General features: G+C 32.1%; 1 long non-coding RNA gene across 1 annotated transcript; it reads right to left on the bottom strand.

Moving 5' to 3' along the window:
* On the bottom strand, positions 10,423 to 10,815 carry LOC110267438. The gene is made up of 2 exons (XR_002355077.1): positions 10,701 to 10,815; positions 10,423 to 10,501 (listed from the first exon to the last, which is right to left on the bottom strand). It is a non-coding gene; the product is annotated as an uncharacterized LOC110267438 (long non-coding RNA).

Below are 12,585 nucleotides of genomic sequence, written 5' to 3'. Positions count from 1 at the left end.
TGCTGATTTTATTATTTAAAAAAAATAAAAAACATACAATTCAAAAATAACAAAAAGAAGAAAAAAAAATATAAATTATCTTTTTGTATTTATTCTTTTCATACACTATTTTTTTAACTACAAGATTCGAGGACGAATCTTTTTTAAAGAGGAGGAGAATGATACGTGGTTCAAATATTCGTGATATGAAGAGTTCAAATATTATTTAGAAGTTATTAATTATATTTTTAGAATGTTCAATTTAGTTTGATATATTTTGATTTTCTTTATTTTTAGCTACTAAATTAGATTTTATGTTATGGGTTTAGAATTTTTTTTATTTTTATCTAATAAGAGGTTCTAAATACCTCATAAATTATTGTAGTCATCGTGTTTAGTGATTAGAGGTGTGAAAACTCTCATTTTGGTTTCGTGATGAAACTGTGGCATAAACAAGTGAAGATGAGTGAGTCCCTCTCTTGTTACATCGGAAAATTGGGTAGAAGGTTGAGTGAATCCCTTGGATTCAATTTCCAAAATATGACTTAGACAAGTTAGGTTGAGAAGTCCCTTTCTTGTTGCATCAACAAATTGAATAAAAAGTTGAGTGGTTTTCTTTATATTCAATTTTAACATATCTTTTTTATTTCAATTTCAATGTATCTTTTTATTCGGTTTTATTTCTTGTCTTTTTTATTTATTTTCATTTCGTATTATTTGGTATCAAATTTCAAGTATTAGGTTAATCTTTATTAATCTATATTTATTCTTTTTTTTTGTCCAAAAAAAATTCTAGTGTCTTTCACATCCTTTTTTATGTTTTTGTCATTGCTATCTTTTTTGTTTGTGTTTTATTATTGTTTTGTCGTTGTTATTGATTTCATTATTTTAAAAAAATAAAAAAGCATCAAGTGCAAAAAAAACAAGAAAAGAAAAAAAAATAAAAATTATTTTTCTTATATTTGTTCTTTTTATACACTATTTTTTTAACTACATGATTTGAAGATGAATCATTTTTGAAGAGGAGGAGAATGATACGTGCTTTAAGGTTGCGTTTGTTTTTTAGAACAGGACATGACAAGACACTGAAAATAAGACAGGACAAGACACTGATGGACAGAGACACAAAATTTTGTGTTCTTGTATTCTGTTTGGTGACATACTAGAATAAATTATAAAAATATAATTTATTCTCTTTTTTTTATTCAAAAAATTTGAGATGAAAAATATAATAATAAAAAATATAGAGGACTACCAGGGACCAGCAACTTTTGTGTTTTGTAACCATCAATTGGCCATCAATAATATTTTTAATCGTGTGAGATTAAATCTAATGGTGTGGGATCATTCAATTTTCTTTTGATGGTTAAATACTGGCCAACTTTTTAAAAAATTGCTGGCCCCAAGACTTTTCCTAAAATATAATTATAAAAAATTAACAAGAATAATAAAAGAAAAATGAAAAATAAGTTGTGTTCCTTGTTAGTGTCTCTGTATTCTTCCTGTTAGGATGGATACAAAATACACTAATTCAGTGTCTCTGGACACATTATCTCTATCCATGTCTCTTCTGTCAAACACAATTTTGTGTCTTTGTGTCCCTGTCTCAGTGTCTTATTTTTGTAAACAAAAGCAGTCTAAATGTTCGTGATATGAAGAGTTCAAGTATTATTTAGAAGTTATTAGTTTATATTTTTAGAATGTTTATTTTAGTTTGATGTATTTTGATTTTCTTTATTTAGTTACTAAATTAGACTTTATGTTATAGGTTTAGGATTTTCTGTGTTTTAATCTAATAAGAGGTTATAAATATCTTATAAATTAGTGTAGCCATCATATTCAGTGATTAAATGTGTGAAAACTTCCATTTTTGTTTTATGATGAAATCATGGTGTGGACAAATAAATTTGGATGAGTCTCTCTCTTATTACATCGAAAATTTGGGTAGAAGGTTGAGTGAGTTCCTTTGCTTCAATTCTCCAACTATGGTGTAGGCAAGTTAGGTTGAAGAGTCCCTTTCTTGTTGCATCAAGAAATTGAATAAAAAGTTGAGTGATTATCTTTATATTTAATTTCAATCTATCTTTTTCGTTTCTATTTCAATTTTAATGTATCCTTTTATTCGGTTTTACTTCTTGTCTTTTTGTTTACTTTTATTTCGTATAATTTGTTATCAGATTTTAGGTATTAAATTAATACTTATTAATTTATATTTATTCTTCTTGTGTAAAAAAAATATTCTGGTATCTCTAGCGTTCTTTTTTATGTTCTTGTCATTTTTGTCTTCTTTATTTATGTTTTATTATTATTTCATTATTTTTGTTGATTTTATTATTTAAAAAAATAAAAAATGTAGTGCAAAAAGAGAAAAATATGTTTTTGTATTTGTTCTTTTCATGCACTATTTTTTTCAACTATAAGATTTGATAACGAATCTTTTTTGAAGAGGAGAAGAATGATTCGTGTTTCAAATGTTCGTGATATGTAAAGTTCAAATATTATTTGAAAGTTATTATTTTATATTTTTAAAATGTTCATTTTAGTTTGATGTATTTTAATTTTTTTATTTAACTATTAAATTGGGCTTTATATTATGGGTTTAGAATTTTTTTATTTTAATTTAATAAGAAGTTATAAATATCTCATAAATTATTGTAGTCGTCATGTTCAGTGATTAAAGGTATGAAAACTCCTTTTGATTTCATGATAAACTATGGTGTGGACAAGTGAGATTGACCGAATCTATTTCTTATTACATCGAAGAATTGTATTGAATGTTGAGTGAGTCCCTTTGATTCAATTATCAAACTATGGTGTAGGCAAGTTAGGTTGATGAGTCACTTTCTTGTTGCATCAAGAAATTGAATAAAAAGTTGAGCGATTCTCTTTATATTCAATTTCAACCTATCCTTTTTGTTTCTATTTCAATTTTAATATATCTTTTTATTCGGTTTTATTTCTTGTCTTTTTGTTTATTTTCATTTCGTATCATTTGGTATCAAATTTCAGGTATTAGATTAATCCTTATTAATCTATATTTGTTCTTCTTGTGTCTAAAAAAAAGAGTTCCACTATCTCTCGCATCATTTTTTATGTTCTTGTCATTTTTGTCTTCCTTGTTTGTATTTTATTATTGTTTTGTCGTTCTTGTTGATTTTATTATTTAAAAATAAAAAAGAACATAGAGCCGAAAAGAGAAAAAAAAAAGAGAAAAAAATAAAAATATCTTTCTTGTATATGTTCTTTTCATACAATATTTTTTTCAACTACAAGATTCGAGGATGAATCTTTTTTAAAGAGGAGAATAATACGTGCTTTAAATTTTCGTGATATGAAGAGTTTAAGTATTATTTAAAAATTTATTAATTTATATTTTTAGAATGTTCAATTTAGTTTGATATATTTGATTTTCTTTATTTAGTTACTAAAATAGATTTTATATTATGCGCTTAAGATTTTTTATTTTTATCTAATAAGAGGTTATAAATACCTCATAAATTATTGTAGTCATCGTATTCAGTGATTAGAGTTGTGAACCCCCCCTCCCCATTTTGGTTTTATGATGAAACCATAGTGTAGACAGGTGAGGTTGAGTAAGTCTCTCTCTTGTTATATCGAAAAATTGGGTAGAAGGTTGAGTGAATCCTTTGATTCAATTCCCAAACTATGGTGTAGACAAGTTATGTTAGTTGAAAAGTTTCTTGTTATATCAAGAAATTGAATAAAAAGTTGAGTGATTCTCTTTATATTCAATTTCAACCTATAATTTTTTTTTTGTTTCAATTTCAATATATCTTTTTTATTCAATTTCAATGATGTGTTCTTGTTTATCCTTTTTTTTTTTTTTTATATTACTAATTCTGCAATAATCCTCTATAATTCCAATATCTAGATCCATTAGGTTTAACATGTATTTGTAGTTCTTTGGAGCTGCAGTTTTTTTTAGTTCTACTAAGTATTTGCAATGAGTTTTCTATTCTTTGCTATGACCAAAGAACATCATCATTCTGGTGTTTTCATAAGTTGGGAAGAAGCCAATAAATATGTTACTAATTTTACTTTCCTGAAGTTTGAATGCTTCGATAGATATGAACAGGCGTCTATGTGCTTTAAGTCAAGAATGCCATAACCTATTTTTCCATTCAAATTTCAGTTCAATACACCATTGTCATCGGAGATGACCTTCCATTGCTCTTTAGAAGAAGCCGAGACCAAGCCTCCCGCTTCACGCCCATGACCATCACTAGAAGTCGTGATTGCTGTCGCATGGGTGTTGTCGCGCCTCCCTCGATTTGGAGAGTCAGTTTCTGTTGTTCGTTGATGTCGGATCATGGTTGCCGCGCTTGGACGTTGTCACGCATGGACATGTCCTCCTCCCTAATTTGTGATTGTTGAGTTAAGAAATTAACTAAATCAATTAGTGATGACAAACATTATTTTTGGGCAAAATAAATAATTAGTGTTGATTATTTATATTTACTTTTAACTAATTGTTTATTGTTGTAGGCCAAATTTCAATAACCCAAATGGAATAAAAAGCAATCAGCAAGGATATTGGGCTGAAAGCAAAAAATTAAGAGCCCAAGAAAAAGCAAGGAAAGAAGCCAAAGAAATCAAATCTAGCCAAGCATACCAATACCCAATCCAAGCCCGATCTGGTTTCAGAAAAGCAAATCCCTCTCTTTTGCTTAACCAAGAGCAACGTTCATCTCTCTCTGACCAAGTCAAATCAGCTTCAGAAAAGTAAGAAAGAGAAAGAGAGAAAGAGCTTCTTCACCAAGATAGTCACCAAAGAAGCAAGAAAGAGAAACTAAGCTTGAAAGGCAGAAGTCATCTCAACAAATCTAAACCAAATCAAGCTTAGGTTATAGGTAAATATTTTTCTCATACATGCAACTTGGTTACATCTCTTCTTCCCAACTCTCTGCTCTATCCGAAATGGGATACAAAGGAAAGAGGATTTCTGTTCTTCCCTGCTGTGTATCTACAGTCTTAAACAAGACTTGGGAACCAAGTTGGTTTTCAAGGGTTCAGATCAAGTTGACTTTTGGAAGATTTCTATGGTTTCTATTTTATGGCTTTCGGTCAAGATGAGGAAGTCAGAAGGAAAGTTTCCTCTCTAAGGATTAAGGTGAAAAAGTGATTCTGTGGGTTGGTGAAACTCAAGGCTCAAGGTGTTGACCTTGGAAGAAGAACCAAGCAACATGCAAGGAGATAAAAGAAGCTTGCTGCTCATTCAGAAACCAAGGAGAGAAAACCAGAGTGTGAGAACAGTGTTCTGTAAAGAAGTTCCTCTACTTGGATAATGCTTTCTTTCAAAGAAGCATTCGGCCAATACTGAAGAACTCAAGCTGAGGTTTGCGAATCTGGTTTTGCACATAGCAAAGAGGCTGCTGATGAAGTCAATCTCCTTCATGTTTTACTGATTGTAATGTACTTTTCTAAGTTTATCTTTCTGTAATTTCTTGAGAGAAAAGGCATTGTGAGAAAGCTTAAGAAAAAGCCATGAGTGGAAAAAGGCTGAGAGATACACTTGAGAGAAAAGCCTAGAGTTATTTTCTGATTTCTTTAGGTATGTCTATGTCTTGTATCTTGTACCTGTGAGGAATCCCTTTCTTAGTTGGGTTAGCACTAAGAGTGAATAGTTAGGTATTAGCATAGCCAATGTCAAGTTAGGTTAGAACTTGAGTGTGAAAGGATTGGGTCAATCCTGTGAAATTGGTGTATGTAATACTGTTAACTATAGTGAAATTCTTCCATAGTTGTGGAGGAGACTGGACGTAGGTTGCATAGCACAAGGTAACCGAACCAGGATACATGCTGGTGTTAGCTTTTCTCTTCTCTGCTGTGTTCTGTTTTCTGATATTCATGAGACAAAAATAAATTGTCTCATAAATTTTCGCTGCTAAGTACAAACAGAATCAGAATTGAAAGTTTGTTTAAAAAGGATAATAACAGCAACTTAAAAGGAAGGCATAGATTCAACCCCCCTTCTCTAAGCCTACCACAACCTTCAGTGATCGACGGCGCGTTAAAGATGTCTCTGTTCCGACGCTCTAGTGACCTTGTTCCTCTTCTCTGGCAGCGTTTTTCAATCTACCGTTAATTTCTCGGCGACTACTCCCATGACCTCTCCAATCTCTCTCCCGTAATTCCTTCACTTTCCATGATCAAAAATCAACAAAGATTTTTTTAGAGTGAATACCCCACCCGACCCTGATAATTAACTCGAAAGGACAACGAGGCCCCTAAAAAAAAATACCCAATCCAGCCCCTAATCTTTATTTTTGGGACTGATTAGCCCCTGTGCCAAAAAAATAACATTGACTATTTTTGACACAGAGACCTCGTTGTCCTTTTGAAGTAATTGTCAGGGGCCAAGTTGAGTTTTTTTTTTGTGAAGGGCCTCGTTGTCTTTCGAAGCAATTGTTAGGGGTTGTTTTGGGTTTTTTTTTCAATTTTTTATTATTTGGCACTGCAAAAAAGGAGTTTTTGTTTCGGTGTATTTTTTTTATGGTTGGAACCAAACACAATAAAAGCCTCCTATAGACTCATATCTCCCAAGACGAAAAACTATGCAAATCTATGATGTACGGACATTGACACGGATACAGGACACGACACGACATGACACGGGACAAGCCGACACGCGAATTTTAAAATCTTACATGACATGGGGACACACATACATATAAAATATAAAATATTTTTTAAATAAATCGTAATGATATTTTGATATTTTATTGATATTAAAATATAAATTAATTTTTTTAATTATTTTTAATGTCTTATTTTAATTATATCAAGTATTTAAAATATTTTTTGTTTTAATAAATAATAATATATACTATATCTAAATTTATTTTAAGAATATATGTTAAGAATAAGACTGGACACGCTGACACATGATGGTATTTAGGTGTGTCCAAGCGTGTCCGGAGAAGAATTTTTTATTTTTTTATTAAGACACGGTTAGACACAACAAACACGCGTGTCGGACGAGTGTCGGCGAGTGTCGTGTCCGAAATATGTCCGACACGCAGACACAGTAATTCAGCGAAGTGTCCGTACTTCATAGATGCAAATATTATTAATTTTGTGGTCCATTAGAGAATAAAAGAGGATTAAATATTTCAGTTTCAAATTACGCTAAAAACGGAACAAATATACCCTTACTTGTATAAGACAATAGGAGGTGGATGCTTCACCTCTTCTTACTAGGTGCAGGTGAAAACTTACTCTTTTTGTCAAGATTGATTATGTTTAACTTTTATTTTACTAAAATAATTGGTGGGTTTTAACCTGCACTTGATAGAAAGAAGTAAAACATCAACTTTGTATTTTTTGGGTTGTTATCTTTTTCACGCTGTAATGCGTGTAGGTAGTTATATATGATGGCGTGGAAAAATGTGTGACCTTGCAAAAATTATGTAGGTTTTTATAAAAAATTATACTTTTGATGTTTTTGAAGTTTATTTTATAATTATCTTTTATTGTAATGTTAAGAAAAGAATTTTTTTTTAAAAAAAAAAAGAATTTTTTTTATTTCTGGTTTAGGGTATTGGACCAATGTCCTGCCTTGTATTATTGATATCCTATAATTAATAGTTGGGTAAAGTACTAAATTGGTCCCCTAGGTTTGGGTGTAATTCTGTTTTGCTCCTTAAGGTTTAAAGTGTTCTATTTGAATCCAAAAAAGTTTCATTTAGCATCAATTTAGTCCCACAGTGAAGTCAAAATTAAATAATTAACAAAATGTCCTACATAACAACAGTTCAAGAACAAAATCGATAATCTGGAGAACAAGTACAAGCTCCAGAGGCACAAAATCAACCATTGATGCATAAATATATTTATTTATCATTTTCTTTAGTTTTATAGAAAATATTTTATTTATATTATAAAAAAAATAATAAATAAATGTATTGATGTATCAATGGTTGATTTTATGCCTCTGGAGCTTGTACTTGTTCTCCATATTATCGATTTTGTTATTGTACTGTTATTATGTAGGACATTTTGTTAATTATTTAATTTTGACCTCACTGTGAGACTAAATTGATGCTAAATGAAACTTTTTTGGATTCAAATAGAACACTTTAAACCTTAAGGACCAAAACAGAATTACGCCCAAACCTAGAGGACCAATTTAGTACTTTACCCTTAATAATTTTAGATTATATGCTATCTCATTTTAAATTTAAAAAGAAAAAGAAAATTAATTTTGCGATCCTCTATAATCCCCAATATATAGATTTATGGGAGATGCTACACATCCATGTAACCATGTAACCAAGTTAGTCCAACACTAAAAAAACCCAATACCATTAAATGAAATGTGAAATATACGCGCCCAACATACACGAAATCACTCTTGCCCAAAGCTTCTTCTCCCCCACACTTTTTCTTCTTCTTCTTCTTCTTCTTCTTCTTCTTCTTCTTCTTCTTCTTCTTCTTCGCATTCCTCCTTCTCCTCTTTTTCCTCCTTTTTCGCGTTCCTTCTTCTTCACGTGTTTTCTCCTTATCGTAATTCTTTTGTTGTTGTTGCTGCTGTATTTTTTTTTACTTTTTCTCCTTCTCTCTCTGGTGAAGAAGCCGTAGAAGGTGAGGAAGAAGAGTTTTAAATAGTGCAGAATGAACCGAACACAGTACTCATGGTGAACCGAACACAATACAATTATATAGTACTGAGTGAATGAAACATAATCCATTATATAAAATCAAATTCAAACAGCTTTCTGCAGAATGAACCAAACACAGTACTCATGATGAATCGAACACAGTACTCATGGTGAACCAAACACAATCAATTGTATAGTACTGAGTGAAAGAAACATAATCCATTATATAAAATCAAATTCAAACAGCTTTCTGCAGAATGAACCGAACACAGTACTCATGGTGAATCGAACATAGTACTCATGGTGAAACAATTGTATAGTACTGAGTGAACGAAACATAATCCATTATATAAAATCAAATTCAAATAACTCTGCCTACAATTTACATATTATCAATTCAATTCAGTACACCTCCGTCCATTTAATTCAATTCAAATTAGCAATTGCATTCCATTCAATTCGATTCAAAATTGAATAATCCAAACTTTGTCAGTTTGATTCGTTTCAGAAGAGTAATCCAAATCGCTCTCCTGATTTGAAGTTGAGTCATTTATTGTTTCGATTCAGAAGTGCAGATCAAAGAAGAAAACGAAGAAGAATAGGAAGAAGATAAATGCAACGTAACCAGATCGAAATAAGAAAACGAAAAGATGAACGCGACCAGAGGAGAACGACGAAGGCAATGCAGATCAATAAGGAAGAACACGAGCAGAGAAGAAGAAGGAGGAGGAGGAGGAGGAGGAGGAGGAGGTTTACGTTGCAGCAGAAGGTTTACGTTGAGCAAAGCTTTATGTTGTAGCACGTTATATGTAGTGCGTGTATGACAAACGAGTGAGGGATGGGGGATGCGCGTGTGGAGGAAATTACTTGGTTAACAACCATGTAAAAAATACATGGATGCAGAACTTTTTCGTAGATTTATTTTGTTTAACATCTATTTCTAGTTTTGTCGAGATGCAGTTTTTTTAGTTCCATTGAATTATTTACAGTGAATTACATTGAGTGAGTTGCACAAGTCCAAAACAAAAATGGATAAAAATCTTGAGCATTTTCTATTTTTCGTTGTGACTAAAGGACATCGTTCGAATGTTTTCTCAAGTTAAAAAGAAGTCAATGTACAAATTACTAACTTTACCTTTTTAAAATTTGAATGCTTGAATAATTATGAATAAATCACTAACTTTATCATTAATAGCTCTTTTTTCCAAATTGTCATAGAAGTTGTCACCAAAAAATTCATCCATATTAAAATTAAGAGTAAAAGACAAATAGGTCCCTGAACTTTTAAAACGAGGACATTTTCGTCTTTCAAAATTGGAAAATACATTTCGATCCCTCACGTTTTAAAACGGCTGACAATTATACCCCTCCGTCTATTTTGGGCAAAAAACGGCAACAGAGCCAGCTGACATGGAGGGGTAGAGAATGACGTATCCATTACACTTACTGAAGTGGACTGGGACAAATTATTAGTGGACAAATTCGTCCCTTAATAACCAAAACGACGCCGTAAGCATGAATGAGCCATGTTTCATCAAAATGCAAGGTGGAAGCCTTGACCACTACTGGTGCGATCGTCAAACACCCTTCTGCTTCTCATGAAATCCAAGCTAGAGGCATTGCCCATAGATTGTGCCTTCATTAGCCTACATAGAGCACATTGTTAATTTGTTATGTAAAATCCTCAAAATTTGTTATTAAGTATATGATAGAAAGGAAGACCCACCTTTTCATGTTTGCAGACCAACCACATTTTCCTAACACCAGAACACAAGGTGAAGAGCTTAGTCTGTTTGAAATTTGCACACTTGCAACTTTATCCCCCAAATGTTTCTTAATCCAGTCACAAGTTTGGCCGAATTCCTGTTTCATCTCCTTTTCCCTTTCTTCATTCTTATCACCTTTAGAAACAACAAATCAAATTTAACTAGCTATAAAGAAGAACCAAGCCATGATGAATCCACTGAAAGACAAGGACTACTAAATATTTGGTTGATGAAAATACTGATACCATTGACTAAATGAATATTTTCCCAAAACATGAAGTATATCAAGCATTTGGGATATGTTATTCCCATACACCACGCAATAGGAACATACCTAGATCCAAGTCTTCCTTGCTAATATCAACAAAATTCTTTTCCTTATATGACTTGAGGTTTTGAATAGCAACCTCATCAATTAGATCCACCAAAAACAGTACCTAAGAAAAAAACACAAAATCAATATTAAGAAATGATATAATTAATCCGTACAAAGTTATAAACTTAGGAAAGAAAACAAACTTATATTTCAAGATCCTTCTCTGCAAGTCTCTCCAAGAAAGGTGTGTTCTTTGCACTATTCACACTATCGGCTACAATATAATAAATATCTTTTTGATCAGACTTCATGTTCTCAACATATTCATCCAAGCTGATCAGTTCTTCTTCACTTTGGGATGAGAAAAACCTAAGCAACGGAGCGATGCGTTTGTGATTCTCATGATCTTCAATACAACCCAATTTCAAATGTTTGCCAAAATTCTCCTAGAACTTCTCATAGTCCTGCATACAGAGCAAGACATCTAGTCAAACGAATAAACACATATAGATATACGGATAGTATTAGTGAATCTAAGTTAACACAATTTATCCTATGTAGAATGGGATAATGACAGAATGTGTACAACTAAAATTCGTCAAAATATGAACATACCTCCCTGTTATCACTCATAGATATCCCCAAAATCATGTCAAAAGCTTTCCGAACTAAACGTTTCCTCATAATCCGCACCTTCATAAAACATGGAAAAAAGGATAAGCAAGATGAAGAATCCCCCTCACTCGTCATGGACGATCGCACCAGCAGCGGCCATAGCTTCCACCTTGCATTTTGATGAAATAGGGCTCACTCATGCTTATGGCGTCGTTTTGGTCATTAAGGAACGAATTTGTCCACTAATAATTTGTCCCAATCCACTTCAGCAAGTGTAACGGACACGTTATTCTCTACCCCTCCATGTCAGCTGGCTCCGTTGCCGTTTTTGATTGTCAGCCGTTTTAAAACGTGAGGGATCGGAATGTATTTTCCAATCTTGAGAAACAAAAATGTCCTCATTTTAAAAGGTTAGGAACCTATTTATCTTTTACTCTAAAATTAATATCCAATACTTTTTTGACATAATTTTTTAGAACACGACAACCCTCAATATCCTTTCATGACAAAGGATCATTATTGTCGACACGCATATCTTCATCTTGCAAAAGGAATGAACATTCCAAATGGTTCATTGCTTTCTTATTCAGGCACGCCTATACAAAACGCAGAACTAACTTAGTCCCATCTTTTATTTTTAATTCACTATTTTGAATAGTATAGCAACAGCAATATTCAATTACATACATGCATAAATTTATCTCTCCAAGATGGGCAAAATATGCAATATTATTAATTTTGTGGTTTATTACAGAATAAAAAAAGAACAAGTATTTTAGTTTGAAATTATGCTAAAATGAAACATATATATCCTTATCTGTGTTAGAAAATACGAAGCGGATGCTTTATTTCTTTCTATTTGGTACATGTAAAAACTCATCAAAATAATTATAATAGAGAATCAAATATATATTTTCATATTATAAAATTTGATTATAGACAATTTTTAATTAGAGGTAAATACTAAATCAATATCCGAAAAATTTTGACACTGACAAAATGGTACCTGACTTTTGTTATTGACAAAATAGTTTTTGAAAAATTTTAAAATTTGACAAGCGTACCCACGAGTTTCGCCGGAGCACATCTCCGACAAGTACAATACTGACATGGCCACGATGTTTTAATGACATGGCAAAAACCCTTCCCACCCTAATCCTTCCTCTCCAACGGACTTCCTCTTCCCCCTTCCCAATGCACTCCCTCCTTTTCTTTCCTGAATGCACTCTCTCCCCCTCCCCAACCCTAATTCTTTCCTCCCCCTCCCTAACCCTAATCCCCCCCCCTC

The sequence above is a fragment of the Arachis ipaensis genome, chromosome B02 (genome assembly GCF_000816755.2).
Source record: "Arachis ipaensis cultivar K30076 chromosome B02, Araip1.1, whole genome shotgun sequence".
Taxonomy (NCBI): domain Eukaryota; kingdom Viridiplantae; phylum Streptophyta; class Magnoliopsida; order Fabales; family Fabaceae; genus Arachis; species Arachis ipaensis.
This window is presented reverse-complemented; position numbering and strand designations above follow the sequence as displayed.